Raw genomic sequence first — 19,515 nt, 5'->3', positions numbered from 1 at the left:
CAACGGGATCCCACCACTAAGCACATCTTTCCCTCCCCCCCTCTCTCTGCATTCCGCAGGGATCGCTCCCTACACAACTCCCTTGTCCATTCATCCCCCCCATCCCTCCCCACTGATCTCCCTCCTGGCACTTATCCGTGTAAGCGGAACAAGTGCTACACATGCCCTTACACTTCCTCCCTCACCACCATTCAGGGCCCCAAACAGTCCTTCCAGGTGAGGCATCACTTCACCTGTGAGTCGACTGGGGTGATATACTGCGTCCGGTGCTCCCGATGTGGCCTTTTATATATTGGTGAGACCCGACGCAGACTGGGAGACCGCTTTGCTGAACATCTACGCTCTATCCGCCAGAGAAAGCAGGATCTCCCAGTGGCCACACATTTTAATTCCACATCCCATTCCCATTCTGACATGTCTATCCACGGCCTCCTCTACTGTAAAGATGAAGCCACACTCAGGTTGGAGGAACAACACCTTATATTCCGTCTGGGTAGCCTCCAACCTGATGGCATGAACATTGACTTCTCTATCTTCCACTAGGCCCCACCTTCCCCTCGTACCCCATCTGTTACTCATTTTTATGCACACATTCTTTCTCTCTCTCCTTTTTCTCCCTCTGTCCCTCTGAATATACCTCTTGCCCATCCTCTGGGTCACCCCCCCACCCCCGTCTTTCTTCCCGGACCTCCTGTCCCATGATCCTCTCGTATCCCCTTTTGCCTATCACCTGTCCAGCTCTCGGCTCTATCCCTCCCCCTCCTGTCTTCTCCTATCATTTTGCATCTCCCCCTCCCCCTCCAGCTTTCAAATCCCTTACTCACTCTTCCTTCAGTTAGTCCTGACGAAGGGTCTCGGCCTGAAACGTCGACTGCACCTCTTCCTACAGATGCTGCCTGGCCTGCTGTGTTCATCAGCAACTTTGATGTGTGTTGCTTTATTGCACTTAGTGGCCACTTTATTAGGTACCCCCTGTACACCTACTCTGTAATGCAAATATCTAATCAGCCAATCATGTTGTAGTATCTTAATGCATAAAAGCACGCAGACGTGGTCAAGAGGTTCAGTTATCATTCAGACCAAACATCAGAATGGGGAAGGAATGCGATCTAAATGACTTTGACTGTGGAATAACTGTTGGTGCCAGATAGGGTGGTTTGAATACGTCAGAAACTGCTCATCTCTTGGGATTTTCACAAAGTGGTCTCTAGAGTTTACAGAGAAAGCTGTGAAAAATTTAAAAAAAAACATCCAGTGAGCAACAGTCCAGTGGGTGAAAATGCCTTGTTAATGAGAGAGGTCAGAGGAGAATGGCCAGACTGGTTCAAGCTGCCAGGAAGGTGACAGTAACTCAGATAACCACACATTACAACAGTGGAGTGCAGAAGAGCATCTCTGAACACACATTTCGAATCTTGAAGTGGATGAGCTATAGCAGCAGAAGACCATGAACAAACTCAGTGGCCACTTTATTAGGTATAGGAGGTACCCAAGAAAGAGACCAGAGTGTAAGGATTAGGAGCAACAGGCCATTCTGCCCTTTCGAACCTGCTTTACCACTCAAAATGTGGATGCTGCCAGTAATTGAGGGCCTAAGTTCTAGGGAGATGTTAGCCAGGGCTGGGATTCTTTCGAAAGCAGGACATTAAGGGATGTTCTGAAAGAGGTGCAAAAAATCATGAGGGGATACAGACAGTGTAAATGCACATAGCCACTTTCCCAGGGAAAGAAAGCTAAAACCAGAAGGCGTATGTTTAAGGTGTGAGGTGGAAGATTTAAAAGGAACCTGAGAGCCAAATTTCTTCATGCAGAGGGTGATGCATGTATGGAACGAGCTGCAAGAGAACGTGGTTCAGGCAGGTACAATAACAACAACATGTCACAACGGGGTGCTGGGAATGGACCCAAATGCAAGACACAAACACTAAAGTACAAGTAACAGGACTTGACTAGAGCAAGGACGTGACAGGATTCAGGCAAGGAGCAGGGACAAGAACGCAGACTTGGACAAGGACCCAGAACCTGGGTCTTGCCTCAGGCTCGGACCCCAGAACCAGGCAAAGACATGACTTGGCTGCGGGGTCCTCGAGGCTAGGGTTCTTGGAGCTTGGCTGCGGGGTCCTCGAGGCTAGGGTTCTTGGAGCTTGGCTGCGGGGTCCTCGAGGCTAGGGTTCTTGGAGCTTGGCTGCGGGGTCCTCGAGGCTAGGGTTCTTGGAGCTCAGACAGACTGGGAACCAAACATCAACATAGAGCCAGGACTTATCCTTCAACAAGCCAGCACTCATCTTTAACACGACACTAACATGAGACAGGACAGAACATGGACATAGAGCCAGGACTTATCCTAAGATAAGCCAGGACTCAACTTCTCCACACCAAGGTGGGACAGATCCACCTGTTGGGTAACAGCAGGACAGCCAGACTTACCCAACAGAGGCAAAGACAAGACAAGACATGTCCCCCCACAAGGCAATGGCAAAACAGCCTGACTTACCCCACAGAGGAAGGACAAGACAGATCCCCCCACAGGGCAACAGCAAAACAGCCTGACTTACCCCACAGAGGCAAGGACAAGAAGAAACAAACACCAAAGAACAGACAGTTCCATCTCTGCTCCAGGGTAGCTCCAAGTCTCAGTTTGGCCAGCAACCTCAGCTGGCTACAGAAACAAGCAGATCCCTACCTAGCTCAGAGTGGCTGGCCACCACTCAGCTGGCCCAGGAAACAGCTGAATCCATACCACAAAGACCACTCCAACAAGTAACAACAAGGCTTCATGAAGCAGTGGTCCTCCAACCAGGTCTAGAGATGACAAATAGTTTACTAGCCTTCCATCAGCAGATTGCTCCAAGAGGGACTGACAAGACAAACCAGCAGCCCCCACTCAATCCCAAGGCTACTTATATTTCAAGCCCAAAGATGGGAATCAGCTGCCTTTGATTTAGTCAAACAAGGGACAGCTGGAAGACCCGGAGTCCTGACTCCACGGACTGGACCGTGAACCGGAATGCGGGCTTCACGGACCAGACCATGAACCGGAATGCGGGCTTCACGGACCAGACCATGACACAACATTATAATGGCATAGTGGTTAGCACAACAGTTTTCAGTACCAGTGACCAAGGTTCAATTCCCACCACTGCCTGTGAGTAATTTGTATGTTCTCCCGGTGACCCTGTGGGTTCCCTTCGGGGGTGTTCCAGTTTCCTCCCACAGTCCAAAGATATACTGGTTCGGGGTGTGTGTGTGTGTGTGTGAGAGAGAGTGAAGCAAATAAATAAATAAAAGATAAGTGGATAGGTACTTGGATGGGGGAAGAGGGGGTTCAGGGAGTGTGGACCAAATGCAGGAAAATGGGACCATTCTGTGGTCAGGATAGACAAGTCGGCTCAAAGGGCCTGTTTCCATGACTCTATGACTCAGATTCACAGAGAATACCACTTGTATCTGGTCATTTACCTCAATGCTGTGGTTCTCTCCACACAGCACAGTGGGTGTTTGATGTTTCCTTGAATGGGTTCCATTCTTTCTTTGTTTCACGGCTACCTGTGGGAGGACAAATCCCAGGGTTTTATTCTGTATAAATACTTTGATAATAAATGTACTTTGTATCTTTGAATATACCGTTTATCTATTTCTGAAAGTATATCTTATGTATTGCCCTGTACTGCTGCCGTAAAACAGCAGATGTCCTGACATACACCAGTGATAATAAACCTGATTCTGACTGAAGGGAGGTTTGGGTAGATACATGAATGAGAGGGGTATGGGGGGGGGGGCTTTGTTGTGACTGTGGACAAAGTCACCAGAAAGAGACAGAAGCCAATAGATATAGAAGCCTTCATTCAGCAAAAAAAAAAACAAGCAACAGGCATCATATTCAGACACTTTTGGAAGAAAAGGCCTGCTCGACCCAATATTACATGCCATTTTTTATATGCTAAAGATCAAAGGCAACAGCAGGGCAATTCTACAGTTACAATGTATCTACAATGCTTCCTCTGAATTACATACAATTTTCAAAAACTTCTTTCTTCACACCCACACTCCAGACACCCAAAATGAATATTAATTCCCACTCACTCTGGGCTGCATTCATGCTTCTGCGATCAAATGGAACGTTTCTTTGCTTGCAATCAACCCCTGAGTGCAGCTCCAGGAAGACCATTGTTCAGAGCTGCATTTTAAGTTCAATCTACAATCCACATTCAGGTCTGAAGATTGGCTGTTGTTGAAATTAGTATTTGTTATATACCATGACTCCAGAATCTGCCCTAACAGGCTATAATCTGGGTGCAGGTAGATGGTCAGCATGGACTGGATGGGCCAAAAGGCCTGTTTCTCTGCTGTAGTACTCTATAGCAGCATAATGTAAATTAACAGAGCAATTATATCCCATAATACACCGTATTGCAGGAAATTTGAATTACAATGATAAAATTAAAGCAACTGTATGAGCTTATCAATAAGGAGTCACCTCTCTCCTGTGCTGGTTTGCAAATGAGCTTCCCGAATTAGAACACAGTTTAATTTATCTGTTCGTCTGAAATCGAATTGAGAAATGGGATAATAATGTGTCCAGAAGTAAACAGTCATACAGGGTAATGAAAATAAAGCCACGACTTTATATAAATATTAAAATATCTGTAATGATTCAATGATCGTCTTCAGTTCACTGGAGTTTTGTGACACGTCAGAAAGCAATCAGGACAATTGCCTTCCTGGTTTGAGGATTACGTCATTTCACTCCGTCAGCATTAATCCCATTGGGACAACAGTCAGTGTCTCAGTTACTGTTCATGCAGCAGAAATAGGAAACCTTCATTCTGAGGATGCTGGATATAAGAAGGAAAATTATGAGAATTACTCAGGGCATTAGAGCAGGAGGGGTCCTTGGCATAAAAAAGGTGGGAAACCTGCATTAAAAGGTTATCTGTGCAGACAGGAACAGTTAATATTTCAGGTCAATTAACCTTCATCAGAACAAATTACCAATCTCAGAACAAGGAAAATAAATCTCGGAATAGGACAGGGTGACGTGCAGTATATGTGCTTCAATAATAAATTTACTTTGAACTTGAACTTTGAACCTCTTGACCGAAACACAGGTCTCACCTCTGGATTTGTGAATTCGGGTGGGATGGAAGGTATTTTGTTGAAGCGTCAGCACTTAAAATAATCTCATTGATTAGCTCCAACTACAGGGTTCAGAGTTCAAAGTAAATTAATTACCAAAAGTACGTATATGTCAGCATATGCTACCCTGAGATTAATTTTCTTGCAGGCGTTCACAGAAATACAATAGAATCGATGAAAAACCACACACAGACTAAATCTGACAAACCACCAAGGTGCAAAAGACAAACTGTGAAAATAAAAAACAAGTAAGTAAACAACAATGAGAGCTCCAGTTGTCGAGCCCTTGGAAGTGAGTCTTCATGTTGCGGAGTCAGTTCAGGGTTGAGGTGAGTGAAGTTGTCCATGCTGGTTCAGGACCCTGATGGTCAAGGGGTACTAACTGTTCCTGAGCCCAGTGGTGTGGGACCTGAGGCTCCTGTATCTCTTTCCCAATGGCAGTAGAGTGAAGAGAGCATGGCCTAATGGTGGACTCCTCTTTCCCATGGCACACTCCATGTAAATTTACTTAGTGGTGAGGAGGGCTTTGCCTGTGATGGCCTGGATTCTATCCATCACCTTCTGTAGATTTTCCACTCATGAGCATTGGTGTCCATACCAGGCCGTGATGCAGCCAGTCAGGATGCTCTCCACAGTGCACCTATAGAACTTTGTCAAAGTTTTAGATGACACGCCAAATCTATGTAAACTTCTAAGAAAATAGAGGCACTTTCACAGGAGCAAGGAAGCACAATGATTACATTACCAATGAGTAGTCACAAGGAGGGGATTAATATCCTAGATGGTGGACAAGAAATATCATCAAGACAGCCAGCCAATTTAATTTGATGAATTAAATCATTGGGAAAATTATTCATAGTGGTTATCAAGCTGTTATAGGGATCAAGAATCAACTTTCAACAGTTTTGGGCCCCGTATCTCAGAAAGAATGTGTTGTCATTGGACAGAGTCCAGAGGAGGTTCACGAGGATGATTCTGGGAATGAAGGGGTTAACATATAGAACCATAGAACCATAGAAACTACAGCACAGAAACAGGCCTTTTGGCCCTTCTTGGCTGTGCCAAACCATTTTCTACCTAGTCCCACTGACCTGCACACGGACCATATCCCTCCATACACCTCCCATCCATGTATCTGTCCAATTTATTCTTAAATGTTAAAAAAGAACCCGCATTTACCACCTCGTCTGGCAGCTCATTCCACACTCCCACCACTCTCTGTGTGAAGAAGCCCCTCCCAATGTTCCCTTTAAACTTTTCCCCCCTCACCCTTAACCCATGTCCTCTGGTTTTTTTCTCCCCTTGCCTCAGTGGAAAAAGCCTGCTTGCATTCACTCTATCTATACCCACCATATGAGGAGTGTTTGGCAGCTTTGGGCCTGTACTCACTGGAATTTAGAAGAATGCCTGGGGAGGGGGGAATCTTATTAAAACCTACTGAATTTTGAAAGGACGAAATAGGGTGGATGTTTTCGATGGTGGGGGTATCCAGAACTAGAGGATACAGCCTCAGAACTGAGATGCGACCTTTTAGAACAGAGGTAAGGAGGAATTTTTTTTAGCCAGAGAATAGTGAATCTGTGGAATGCTCTGCCACAGACTGCAGTGGAGGCTAAGTCCATGCGTATATTTAAGGCGGAAGTTGATCATTTCCTGATCGGTCAGGGCATCAAATGATACGGCGAGAAGGCAGGTGTACGATGTTGAGTGGGATCCGGAATCAGCCTTGATGAAATGGCAGAGCAGACTCGATGGGCTGAATGGCCTAATTCTGCACCCGTGTCTTATGGTCTTTATTCGCCATGTATAAGGAATTTGCCGTGGGGTGTTGGTCAGGGTGCGACTTGCAACAAACAACAACATTCAATAATTAAAAAGAATAAAGAATTATATAAAAATAAATTAGAGATTAAAGTATGGCTATGGAATAAAATATGCATAAATATATAAACACCAACATGTATTTACAGCATTATAAAAAGTGGGTTACAGTACAGTGTTTACAGTGCAGTGACGGGGTAAGAGATAGAGGATGTTTACTACAATGCTTGCTCAGACAAACTCCCTGTGGAAGAAACTTTAAAGATGGTGGGAAGTTTTTGTGTTAGTAGCCCTGTAGCACTTCCCAGAAGGGAGTTTTTGCAAAAGGCAGTGCACTGGGAGGGTAGTGTTCGCAGTGATTTCTCCTGCCCTCCTCTTTGGCCTGGACGCATGCAAGTCCTGCAGAGATGGTAGTCGGCAGCCGAGGACCTTTTCTGCTGACCTGGCAGCATCAGGAATGTTATTCACAGAGACCATAAAGCTACCAGATTGTTATAAAAACCCACTAGATGGACTGGCGCCCTTTCGTGAAGGAATTCTATTCCACTTGTGGCTCCAGATATGTACATACAGCATTGAACAGGAACAGGGCTTCGGCCCACAATGTTGTGCTGAACTTTTTAAATTGCAATCACATTCCCAACTAAATTTAATCTCTTCAGCCTTCATAATGTCCATATCCTTCCATTTCATGCCTATTCGTGAGCCTCTTGAATGCCTCAGAGATGTACACAATAGAGACAGGCCCTTTGGCCCATTGAGTCTGTACCAATCATCAACTACACACTTATTGTTGAGGCCCTTGTTGGTTGGGGTCGGCCATGGATTTTGCGACCCTGCTGTCTACATGATACAGACGCCAGGGCAGTATGACATGGAGAGCAAGCAGCAAGCTCCCCCTCTCCACGCAGCTGGTGAATCCAAAGGAACGGCAGAGACCGATACAGTTTGGCACCAGCGGCGTCACAGGAGTTGCCTGTCAGCATTGAACTCAACGTGAGACTGCTTTAGGGACTCCAGCTCCGGATTTTTCCTTGGGGTTACTCCCGAAGCCTTCCCCATGAGTGGGTACAGCCGCAAGGCAGCCGAGTTCTGAAATCAGAGTTTTCCTCCCCCTAGGTGAGTTTGCCAACCAAGGCCGATGTGCCCCATCTGCCTGAAGCGACTGGCATTAAGGTGCCAGTAACCTGCCTTTGCCCCTTCTCCTGTCAGTAGAAATGGTGTCACCGCATTTAGTAGCTAAGCCACACATGAAGGCCAGGAGCTGAACTTGGCTGGCAAAAGCTATTTGAGGCTCACACCACTGGGACTATTTGAGGCTCATACTATTGGGACTATTTAATAGGTAGTGGGAGCTTATCCTCACTAACTCCCCTGGCTATAACAATCTTAATGAACCATTTACATTAATTCTACACTAATCCTATTGTGTTTTCCCTATACTCTAATACTGAAAGGCCTGAATAGAGTGAATGTGGAGAGGATGTTTTCTAATAGGCAAAGTTGGTTTGTTTACTTTTTTAAAAAGGGCATGAACCTCCAGGAATGAAAGTGTTAACGTATCGGGACTATTTGATGGCTCTGGTACCCGCTGGAGTTTAGAAGAATGAGAGGGGGTCTTATCAATTGAATATTGAAAGGACTAGACAGTGTGGACATGGAGAGGATGTTTCCTACAGTGGGGGAGTCTAGGACCAAAGGGCACAGACTCAGAATACAAGGATGTCCCTTTAGCACAGAGATGAGGAAGAATTTTGTTAGCCAGAGGGTGGTGAATCTGTGGAATTCATTACCAGAGAAAGCTGTGGAGGCCAAGTCATTGAATATATTTAACGTGGGAGTTGATAGATTCTTGATTAGTCAGGGAGGAGGGCAGGAAAATGGGGTTGTGAAGGTTAATAAATCAGCCATGATGGAATGGCAGAACAGACTCAATGGGCTGAATGGCCTAAATCTGCTCCAATGGTTTTATTCTCATCAGTTTCCATTGGAATTTACAACACATTTTCACACTTTACAGAGGCCAACTAACCTCAGCACCCGTGTATCCCTGGGATATGGGAGGATATGGACGAGCTCCAACGACTCACAGAAAGTGTAACCTTCACACAGACGCGGAATCAGGTTTAATATCACTGGCATATGTTGTGACAGCTCCCGGGGTTGAAAATGAGCCCAGATTACAGGAGCTGTGAGGGAACAACACTACCTACCTCACCAATCTGTTGCTCACAGCCGACATCAGTAGCCACTTTATTAGGTAACTTCTTTGATGTAGCCCGTCCACTTCACGTGCTGAGCATTCAGGGATTCTCTTCCGCACACCACTGTTGTAACGTGTGGTTACGTGAGCTTCTGTCGCCTTCCTGTCAGTCTGGCCATTCTCCTTTGACTTCTCTCATTAACAAGGCATTTTCGCCCACAGAACTGCCAATCACTGGACGTTCTTTGTTTTTCGCACTATTCTCTGGAAACTCTAGAGAGGGTAGTGTGTGAAAATCCCAGGAGATCAGCAGATCCTGAGATACTCAAACCACCCTGTCTGGCACCAACAATCATTCAGCATTGAAGATGGCAGAGTTTGTCATCAAAATGCCGGTTCCTGAAGTCAGCTGGAAGCCCAGGAAGAGTTTATTCGTTATAAATGCCAGGAAAGCATTAGATCCTTTTTCACTTGGATCACGTTTCTTCCCCAGTCTGATGTTTGGTCTGAACAGCAACTGAACCTCTTGACCATGTCTGTGTGCTTTTATGCATTGAGTTGCTGCCACATGATTGGCTGATTAGGTATTTGCATTAACGAAGTGTGCAGGTGTAATGAATAAAGTGGCCACTGAGGTTACACTGGGATTTGTTACGTACGTTGATGCTGGAGGCCACAAACAGACAGGTTAGAGTCAGCGTAGAATGGGGAATTAAAGCAAGAGGCAATAACAAGCTCAGCGTTACCACTGCAACCTAAACACCAGCGCTCCACAAAGCAGAACCGCGGTGTGAGCTGCAGGCGTGGATCACAGACTCTGACAGGATCCCAGCCACACTGAAAAGAAAAGAAAGACTGCTCCACAAAGCAGCGCAGTGGGACGATTCAGGTAGGAGGATGTGTGGAAGCTTCAAACTTCACGTCGACGCAGCCAGCAGCCCTTTCATCTGCTGGGATTTGGGGCCGTAGCATAGCGGCCAGCACAACACCTTACAGTACCAGAGATCCAGGTTCAATTCCCACTGCTGTCTGGAATTTGTACGTTCTCCCTGTGACTACGTGGGTTTCCTCCGGGTGCTCTGGTTTCCTCCCACAGTCCCATGATGTACCGGCTGGTAGGTTAACTGGTCATTGTAAATTGTCCCATAATTAGGTTAGGATTAAATTGGTGGCGTGGCTCAAAGTTCTGCTCTGTAGCTCAATAAGTAAGTAAGTAAATAAATAAATTCATCATCAAAAGCTGTTTGAAATTACATAAACACACAGTTCCTCCACCTTCATTGTCCCTCTCCAAGCTTCTTCCAAAACACAAGTTTAGTCATGTATTTGCCATTGCTGGTTTTAATTTTTACCCAATCCCAATTAATTTTATCATGGGTTATTACATTTTAATAAAGAGTAGCTCTCTTTGTTACATGCGCATCAAAACATCAAATGTACAGTGAAATGTGCTGTTTTATGTCAACGAGCAACACAGTCTGAGGATTGTGCTGGGGGCAGCCCACAAGTGTAGCCATGCCTCTGGTGTCAACATAGAATACCATAACTTACTAACCCTAGCCCAAACAGTACTTTGCAAAAGTCTTAGGCACATACATATATATGCCTGAGACTTTTGCACAGTACTGAAGCAATTTTATGTATTGCGCTGTACTACTGCTACAAATAAAAACAAAAATCATGACATATGTGAGTGATGATAAACCTGATTCTGATCTGGGTCTCTATTGTGGACTGAGAGTGGCAAGGGGACAGGGAGAGAGGAATCATGGTTGGGAAAAGGGATAGGGAGAGGGGAGGGAGCAGGAAGCACCAGAGAGACATTCTGTAATGATCAATAAACCAATTGTTTAGAATCAAATGACCTTGCCTGGTGTCTCAGGGCTGGGGGTGTCTGCACCGTGCCACCCCCAGCCCTGGCACTTCTCTGCCACCTGTCCCACACCCCTTCCGTGGCACTCCACCCTCACCATTCCCAACATCCTTTGCTCCCGCCAGATTTGCAAACTCACTCTCTGCTCTACATTGACAAATACAATACAATACTGGGGTGTTGGAAGCTGAGGGGAGATCTGATAGAGGCTTACAAGATTATGAGAGGCATAGACACAGTAGACAGGGAGTATCTGTTCCCCAAGGTTGAAACGTCTAATATCAGAGGACATGCATTGAAGGGGGGAGGGTGTAGGTTCAAGAGGGATGTGAGGGGTAAGTTTTTTACTCAGAGAGTCGTGGATGCCTGGAATGCGCTACCTTATATTAGAGGCTTTTAAGAGATGTTTGGACAGCCACATGGATGTAAGGAAGATGGACATGGTGTAGGTAGGAGGGATTAGTGTTGGGTGTTTTTGATTTGCTTTTCAGCTGGTTCAGCACAATGTTGTGGGCCGAATGGCCTGCTCTGGTGTTCTACTCTTCTATGTCTCCCTTTACCTTAAAAGTGTACTCTTTAGTATTAGACATTTCAACTCTGGGGAAAAATACTGTCTCTCTACTCCATCTATGCCTCTCATGATCCTATAAACCTACGTCAAACCTCTATCAGAGCTTCCCTCAGGCTCTGCCACTCCAGAGAAAACAACCCATGTTTGTCCAACCTCTCGATACAACGTACTTCCTCTAATCCAGGTAAACCCCTTCTGCACCCTCTCCAAGCCTCCATGTCCTTCCTATAATAGGGCAAATGGAACTCTATGTAATACTCCAGATACAGCCCAACCAGTTTTGTAAGGCTGCAACATAACTTCCTGACATTTGAACAATGCCTCAATGAATAATGGCAAGCATGATATATGCCTTCTTAGCCACCCTATTAACCTGGATTACCAATTATTACATGTAAGATGGAGTACCAAACCTACAGGAGAAGTCCATTCAGTCCATCATGGCCATGCTGCTTCAAAGGGAGCAATCCCATTAGTCCTACTGCCCTCACAGTTCCCTGTAACCCTGGCACTTACTCTTTCTTACATGCCCATCAACACCCCTTTGATGATCTTTTTGTAAACACCCAACACTAAATGGTGATTTATTAGAATTGGTATTGGTATATCACATGTACTGCGATACAGTGAAAAGCTTATCTTATATTTTGTTCATACAGATCAAATAATTTGTTTGTTCAATATGTGCCCTGTTGTATGATGTGGGTGATCATAATCTCATGACCATGATAGATCTTAGCAAATTTTTCTGCAGAAGTGGTTTGCCATTGCCTTCTTCTGGGCAGTGTCTTTACAGGACCGGTGACCCCAGCCGTTATCAATACTCTTCGGAGATTGTCTGCCTGGGGTCAGTGGTCGCATAACCAGGACTTGTGGTATGTACCAGCTGCTCATACGACCGTCCACCACCTGCTCCCATGGCGTCACGTGACCCTGACTGGGGGGGAGGGGAGGCTAAGCAGATGCTACACCTTGCCCATAGGTGACCTGCAGGCTAGCAATGAAAAGGAGCGTCTTACGCCTCGGCTGTCCACCCCGCCACCCAAATCCTGACACAGTGCTTTGAGGTAGAACGAGGTAAAACAATAACAATGCAGAATATACTCTTGTCACTGTCGGTAAGGAGTCTGTACATCCTTCCTGTGACCACGTGGGCTTCCTGCAGTTGCTCTGGTTTCCACCAACATTCCAAGGACATACGGGTAAAGGTTAAGAAGTTGTGGACACGCTGTGTTGATGCAGAAAGTGTGACAACACTTGTGGGCTGCCCCCCCCCACGCAATCCTCAGACTGTTTGGTCTTGACGCAAAATGATGTGTTCACTGCGTATTTTGATGTTTCAATGAACTTTTGACAAATAAAGCATTTCTTTAATTTTTAAACTTTAATTTGAATCTTTGAAATCTAAAAGCTACTAAAAAAGCACAGGGCGGGTAAACGATAGAGTGCAAGATACCTACGCTCAATTGTTTAAAAATTTGCACAAAATGCTGAGGGAACTCAGCAAATCAGGCAGCATCTATGGAGAGGAATAAAGAGTCGACGTTTTGGGCTGACACTCTTCATCAGGTTATTTGTAAATCTTTGTTGATATATAGTTTTTCATAAATTCAATTGTATTTCTTTATAATCCTGTAAATGTCTGCAAGGAAATGGATCTCAAGGTAGTATATGGTAATGCATACTCTACGTACTTGGAATATAAATTTACTTTCATTTTGAGATCATAACAAGGTAGATTGTGAGGCCAAGAGTCCATCTTATCATACAAGAGGTCCATTCGACAGTCTGATAACTGTGGGATAGAAGCTGCCCTTGAGCACTGTGATAGGTGCTTTCAGATACACATTTCAGAATCAGAATCAGGTTTAAGGGAAGTTTGGATAGGTACATGGATGGAAGGGGTAAGGAGAGAGGGCTGTGATCGGGGTGCAGGTCAATGGGAGTAGGCAGCTTAAATGGTTTTGGCACAGACTAGATGGGCCGAAGGGCCTATTTCGGTTCTGTAATTTTCTACGACTCTATGACTCTATATCACTGGCGTATGGCGTGAAATTTGTTGTTTTGTGGCAGCAGTGCATTGCAATACCCAAGATAAAAAACTATAAATTACAATGAGAAATATATAAACATGCAAATTCAAATTTGATTAAGTAATGCAATAGGTGAGCAAAAAATAGGGAAAAAATTAGTGAGGTAGTGTTCATGGGTTCAATGTCCATTCAGAAATCTGATGGCAGAGGGGAAGAAGCTGTTCCTGATTCATTGAGTATGTGTCGTCAGGCTCCTGTACCTCCTCCCTGATGGTAGCAATGAGAAGAGGGCACGTCCTGGGTGAACGGGGGTCCTCAATGATGGATGCTCCCTTTTTCTGGCATCATTTTTTGAGGATGTGCTCAATGCTGGGGAGGCTAGTGCCTGATGGAGCACGAGAGGGAAATGGAACACCTGGAGGGAACAGTGTGGAATGTGGTCGGGGAAAGAATGTGTAAACTCTGTACCGACATTTCCTGACTGCATCCACGCTCTGTTTCCCAACCTCGCTTCCTAATCAACACACACAAAATGCAGGATCAGCTCGGCAGGTGGGGCAGCATCTGCGGAAACGAATAAACAGTTGTCGTTTCAGATTGAGACACTTCTTACTGATTGGAAAGGAAGGGGGAAGGTTCCAGAATTAAAAGGTTGGGGGAGGGGAAGGAGGCTAGCCAGGTGAAGCCAGGGGGGTGGGAAAGGTAAAGAGCTGGAGAGGAAGGAATCTGTTAGGAGAGCAGAGTGGGCCATGGGAGATAGGGAAGGGGGACAGGCACCAGGAGGAGGTGATAGGCAGGTGAAGGGAAGAGGTAAGTGGCTGGAGTCAGGAATAGAAGAGGGGAGCGGGAGGGGAAATGTTAGAAATGAAAGGAGAAATCGATATTCATTTCATCAGGTTGGAGGGTACACAGAAGGAAGAGAAGGTGTGGCTCCTTCACCCTGAGGGTGGCCTCATCTTGGCACCAGAGGAGGCCACGGACTGACATGTTGGAATGGGAAAGGGAACGGGAATTAAAACAGGAAGTTCTGCCTTTGGCAGATTAGGAATTGGTGCTTGGAGAAGCAGCCCCTCAATTTTCTACGTGTATTACCAATGTAGAGGAGGCCGCATCGGGAGCACCAGACACAATAGGCGGCCCCAGCAGATTCACAGCTGAAGTGTTACCTCAGTTGGAAGGACAGCTTGGGGCCCTGAATGGAGGTGAGGGAAGAGGTGAATGGGCAGGTGACCTCTGGCCGCTTCCTTGTTTAATTCTTAACGTTGCTCGACGCACCAAACGCAGGCTTTTCTGCACGTTCTTTAAACTAATAGTTAAAATCACTAAACCCCCTGAATATCAAATTTCTTTTGTCAGAATGTTTAAACGCAATTAGGCTTGGCAGCCAGCACAGCCAGACACCAAATAATCAAGAACATCACTGGATACAAGACCTCAGGGTGAAATTGCATTATTAAACCTTTCTGACTCAACACTCATGATTAATGATATCATCTGAGTCCTTCATTGTGATGAAGCCTCCGGGCTCTCTTCGCCTACATTTGGAATCTGGACCTTAAGCTGATGCCAACAATAGCAAGTTGTTACTTTTTTTAAACCTTACCTCCACCACACGACATTAACATGGATGACGGTTTCTTCAAGGTGAAAGCAATATTTAGGCACTTTCAGCTGACATATTAATTATCAGCAGCGGAGGTAAAAGTAAATTTTTCACTGGTGTTATGGAAGGAATGCAGTACGGCAGAAGCACCATGACAAAGGAACAGATATTTATAACCTCTGACATGATGCTATTCCAGGAAGTTTTACTGTAGAGCAGGGGTTCACAAAGTTTTTTATGCCATAGACCCTCACCATTAACCGAGAGGTCTGTGGGCTCCAGGTTGGGAATCACTGCTATTGAGTAATACAGATAGAAACAGGTCCTTTGGCCCAAGACCAGACATCCCACCCTGCAAAAACTCATTTCAGGGAGGTAGCACCATCAATTTGCGGGAGACTCCCGGAACTTCCGGGAGAGGTGGGATGTCTGCAATAGAATAGCTCTTTAGCAGCTGGCCAGCTAGTTTAAATAACGTTAGCTATGCTAATGAACGAATGACACCTGTTAAACTCACCTCAACATGTCTTTTACAGTCTTAACCCACCATGGGCAATAGAAAAGTCACTGTTGCAAACAGTGCAGCGAGCAACACTGTCATTATTTTTGACCCCTATTAGGCAGGGGTGCACTTTAGTGTAGTCTGGGGTGACGTACGTTTTATTTTTTTGGGAACAAAAATCTGCCATGGCCTCTCTCTCGTGGTCACTCGTGTTCTCTCAAGCATTCTCGCTTGCTTTCTCTCTCGCTCGCTCTCAAAAAAATTGATTTCCGTGATATTGTATATAATTTGAGGGCATCAGGGAGCCACTATTAATATGCGGGAGACTCCCGGAACTTCCGGGAGAGGTGGGATGTCTGCAACATGGTCATGCCAATCAAGGTGCCCATCAAACTGGTCCTATTGCAACACACACAAAATGCTGGAGGAACTCAGCAGATCAGGCAGCATCTATGGAGAGGAATAAAGAGAAGACATTGCAGGCTGAGACTCTTCTTCAGGAATGAAAAGGAAGGGGCATGACACCAGAGTAAAAAGTTGGGGGGGGGTGGGGAGAAAGAGGCTAGCTGGAAGGTGATCGGTGAAGCCAGGCGGGTGGGAAAGGTCAAGAGATGGAGAAGAAAGAATCTGATGGACAACAGGAGGAGGTGCAAGGAGGAGAGGACCCAGGGGGATGTAATGGGTGAGAAGGTTAGAGTGGGGAATAAAGGAAGGAGGGGAGGGGGAAATTTGTTTCCTGGAAGGAGAAATTGACGTTCATGCCATCAGGTTGTAGGGTACCCAGATGGAATATAAGGTGTTGCTCCTCCATCCTGAGTTGGTCTCCATTGGCACTAGTCAAGAGGAGCAAACTAGTTCTATTTCCCCAGTCAGTGTTTTAGGAAAAGCTTCTTCTCACACTTAATGTTTTAGCAACAGCTTCTTCCCCTCCATCTTCAGATTTCTGACAGGACAGAGAACCCATGAACACCACCCCACTATTTTTATTCTCTCTTTGCATTGCTTACTTATTTGCTCATATGTATTTCCTCTTGTAATATATAGTACATTTTATGTATTGCACTGTGCTGGTTATCCGTCCTATGCGGGGAAGTTTTTAAAGTGGAAAAGCCCTTGTACTGGGGTAATTCCACTCTCTCAACCCCGGAAGTCTGTGTCTGCTGGTATGAGGGGTCGTCAGAAACTGGGGTCTCCCTTGGTTGCAGTGGATGACCACGACTTCTCCTGTATCTCGTTATGTCCTTCGCTCTTCATGAAGTGTTGCAAAACTGCTGCCACAAAACGACAGATTTCAGAGAGATTAAAGCTGATTCTTCTTGGACCATATCTCTAAATGCCTCCTATCCATCGACTTATCAATGCCTTTTCAATGTTGTAATGGTACTGGCCTAAAACACCTTCTCTGGCACCCAACGTGTTACGAAGTTGCCCCTTAGGTGTCTTTTGAATCTTTCACCTCTCACCCTGAACCTATGCCCTCTAGTTTTTAGCTCCCTTTTTCTGGGAAAAAGACTAAGTGCGTTCACCCTGTTTATACTCTTAGCAGGGAAGACAGGTAACAACACGTCACCTTCACTGACTATAAGCCCAGGTGCAACTCATTTTCTTCAAAGTTCAAAGTAAATTTATTAACAAAGGACACATATGTCATAATAAACAACCCTTAAGATTCATTCTTGTGAGCAAACTCAGTAAATCGTTAATAAAATAATAACCTTCGCAGAATCAATGAAAGACCACGCCAACTGGGCGTTCAACCAGAGTGCAAAACGCAACGAACTCTTCAAATACAAAAAAAAGGAATGATAGTAATAAATAAATAAGCAATAAATATCAAGAACTTGAAATGAAGAGTCCTTGCAAGTGAGTCTATGGGTTGTGAGAACATTTCAATGATGGGGCAAGTGAAGTTATCCCCTTTGGTTCAAGAGCCTGATGGTTGAGGGGTAATAACTGTTCCTGAACCTGGTGATGTGAGTCCTGAGGCTCCTGTACCTCCTTCCTGATGGCAGCAGCAAGAAGAGAGCATGTCCTGGATGGTGGGGGTCCTTGTTGATGGATGCTGCTTTCCTGCACCTGCGTTTCATGTAGATGTGCCCAATGGTGGGGAGGGCTTTAGTCGTGATGGACCTGCCATATCCACTACTTTCTGTAGGTTCTTCCGTTCAAGGGCATTGGTGTTTCCATACCAGGCTGTGATACAGCCAATCAATATACTCTCCGCTACTCATCTTTAGAACCATTTTTAGCCAGAGGGTGCTGTATCTAATCACATGCTTACCTCCTGCTTTACTCCCTGTGGCTAAACACAGCTCCAGTGCTGAATCTATAAAGGCAAAATCCTTCATCAAAGATTCTCAGATCGGGGCCTTGCCATCTTCTCATAGATACCATCAGGCCGGAGGTACAGGGGTTTGAAGTTGCACACCACCAGGTTCAGAACAGCTACTTCCCTTAACCACTCAGTTCACGAACAAACCTGCACGACCTTTATCAATACCTCAGTATAGCAACACTATATCTATTTTAGCCACTTTGTCTTTTAATTGTGTTCTTCCTTGCAATAATTGCCACTGACTTATGTTTAATTTATATATATTTTGGTGTGTGAATACTGCTTAGATGATGCCCTGTGCCTGTGATGTTGCTGCAAGGATGATTTTCATTGCCGCTGTGCTCATATGGACGTGTTGATGACAATAAACTCGACTTTGACTTTGAAGGTCCCTCTCCGTTACGTAACTGAAATATTTCCATCTTTTATTGTTCTTCAGAGAGGGGTGAACTTCTAGAACGGCCTCGAACCATGTGCGCAGATGAACCCAACTGCGCTGGAAGTGAAATCGCCATGTTAAAGCACAAGGCAGCTCTTAGGGGTGCCATGGTTACCGTAGCAGTTAGCGTGACGCCATTACAGTGCATGGTGTCAGAGTTCAGAGCTCAATCCCAGTGTCCTCTGCGAGGCGTCTCTGTATGTCATCCCGTGGAATGTGTTGGGTTTCCCCTGGGCGCTCGGGTTTCCTCCCACAGTCCAAAGACACCAGGTAGGTTAAATGGTCATTGTAAATTGTCCCATAGTTAGGTTAAGGTTAAATCGAGGTTGTCGGGGGTTGCTGTCCAGCATGGTTCAAAGGGCCGGTAAGGCCTAATCTACACTGTATTGCTAAATAAATAAATAAATTAGATCTCTCAGACTATTTTGATTGTTAGCCTTGCCTCAGTGCTTTCAAAGCTGTAACCTGCCATCCCAAGAGTGTGGGCTTTGTCCAGATTGACATAGAGGAGGTCAAGTTGCCAGAGTCGTTCTCCTACAAAGGGCTAGGGTGAAAGCTGAGATATTTAAGGGGAACACGAGATGAAATCTCCTCACTCAGAGGGTGGCGTGAGTGTGGAATGAGCTGCCGGCGGAAATGGTGAATGCAGGTCAGATTGCAACATTTATGAGACGTTTGGGTAGAGACACAAAGAATTTGGATAGATTTAGAACAGAAATGAGGTGGAATTTCTTTAGCCAAAGGGTGGTGGTTCTGTGGAATTTATTGCCACAAGTCATTGGGTATAATTAAAGCGGAGATTGATAGGTTTTTGATTAGTCAGGGCGTCAAAGATTATGGAGAGAAGGTAGGAGAATGGGGTTGAAATGGATAATAAATCAGCCATGATGGAATAGCAGAGCAGACTCGATGGGCCAAATTACCTAATTCTGCTCCTATGTCTTATGGTCTACACAAATGAGAGGAGTTTGGTAGGATATAATCTGGGTGCAGGTAGTT

General features: G+C 45.4%; 1 long non-coding RNA gene across 2 annotated transcripts in view; it reads left to right on the top strand.

Annotated features, from left to right (window-relative positions):
• LOC134337787 (uncharacterized) overlaps positions 1–18,927 on the top strand; it is a 74,143-nt gene extending 55,216 nt beyond the window's left edge. For both annotated transcript variants that reach the window (XR_010016066.1, XR_010016067.1), the window contains exon 3: positions 18,517–18,927. This is a non-coding gene — a long non-coding RNA (uncharacterized LOC134337787). The remainder of the gene's footprint in view (positions 1–18,516) is intronic.
• The last annotated feature ends 588 nt before the right edge of the window (positions 18,928–19,515 follow it).

The sequence above is a fragment of the Mobula hypostoma genome, chromosome 25 (genome assembly GCF_963921235.1).
Source record: "Mobula hypostoma chromosome 25, sMobHyp1.1, whole genome shotgun sequence".
NCBI classification, from domain to species: domain Eukaryota; kingdom Metazoa; phylum Chordata; class Chondrichthyes; order Myliobatiformes; family Myliobatidae; genus Mobula; species Mobula hypostoma.
Note: the sequence above shows the minus strand (reverse complement) of the source record. Positions and strands in the feature narration are given on the sequence as shown.